Source organism: Camelus bactrianus, chromosome X (genome assembly GCF_048773025.1).
Source record: "Camelus bactrianus isolate YW-2024 breed Bactrian camel chromosome X, ASM4877302v1, whole genome shotgun sequence".
Lineage (NCBI taxonomy): Eukaryota > Metazoa > Chordata > Mammalia > Artiodactyla > Camelidae > Camelus > Camelus bactrianus.
Window position 1 is genome coordinate 20,065,646 of NC_133575.1, and position 1,631 is coordinate 20,067,276.

A 1,631-nucleotide genomic window follows, 5' to 3' on the forward strand; every position below is an offset into this window, starting at 1 on the left:
GATAGCTCCATGTGGCTATTGACTACTATACTGGACAGCAAAATATAGAATATTTCTATCATTGCAGAAAGTTCTACCTGACATTTCTGAACAATATATAAAATGGGATCAGGGAAAGCTTCCTTTAGGAAGTGACAGGTGAATTGAAAACTGAAAGATGAGCAAGAATTAACTAGGTGAAAAGGAATTTTGGAAAAAATGGAAAGTATTTTCTTTCTCACAAAATATTAGTAACTTCTAGTTTCTTAGATTTGTTATTAAGATTGCAAAAAAAAAAAAATTACCTGAAAATGTGCCATTTGATTTCAGAGATTAAAACTTTGTAAACATGAAAAAAAACCACTTTGGATACATGGTAAAAATAACAGTCATATAACAGATGAGCTCTAAGAGAACAACAGTTTCAACATTTACAGATAAAAAGACTGAGGACATAAGATATGTTACCATGTACTCTAGTTCTAATATATCAAGTTTAAACAGTGGCAGAGTTAGAAAATACAATGTAGGCAGTGTAATTCTTAGCCCAATATTGACTCTACTTCTTGAAATAGTCTTAAATTATTTGGAAAATTCTAAACAACATTTTTAAAAGCATACATTTACATATATTTATGAATATATATATATATAAAACCATCCTATAATATTTATTGTTCAGTTTAACTAATGACAGATTATTCAGTTGTAAGTTTGCCTGAATTAGTCAAAGATCTGAACGTTAATGGTTGAAAAAGGAAACAGAGGTGTTTTACATGTCTATTTACAGTTGAAGGCATAGTTTGATTTTTCTCTCTTGAAAGGTCGTGAATAAGATGCACCTTTATTATCTTTGCTCCATCTATTTGCTGAGTTAAGTGTAAATGTAATTAACACAGTGGTTCAATCTGTGTTGCTTAAAGTAAGGGACTGCTTTCAATATTTATAGTTTGAACTTAGTTTGCTTGAGGTTTACAAAATAGGATACACTGATTTGCCCTGTGATGATGTGAAGGAAAAACCGGGCTGGTCTAACAAGATAACTCACAGGTCTAGGAATGTGAAGGAGGGGCTGGGCTGGCAGGATAACTCACAAATCTAAGTATGGGGATACTGATCTGAGTTCTGCTAGACTAACTCGTAAATCTAGGTTAATTAGTGTTGGTTTGCTGTTCATGTTTTTTGCTAGCCAGCTGGGTTTTCAAAGATACATATCTGGCTTTGGAATGTTGGTTTGCTGCCTCCCCGCCTCCACCTTTGTGATGACAGTGCTGCTAAAGCTGTTCCATGCCTATTGGCCAAATACCCCAAGCTTGTACTTTACCCTATAAAACCTCATGTGCACATCTTGAAGGTGCTCAGAGCTTCGGAGCAGAAGCCCCTCTGAGCCCGCGGGCGTAATACATCTGAGTACTCCAACCCTCCGAGTGGTGCTTGTTTCTTGACTGGCCTGTCGTTTCCGTAACAATGAATCATGCTATCAGTTTACTAACATTTTTTTAAAGAATTTGATTAAATAAAAGGTGTAAAATTGCCACTCATGTCTGTTGTAACATTGAGAAAGTTACTACTTTTATTCTGCTAACCAATGACCTCTATTTCTACACTATGTTATAGAATACTACATAATTTATTCTTTTAACGTATAAAAA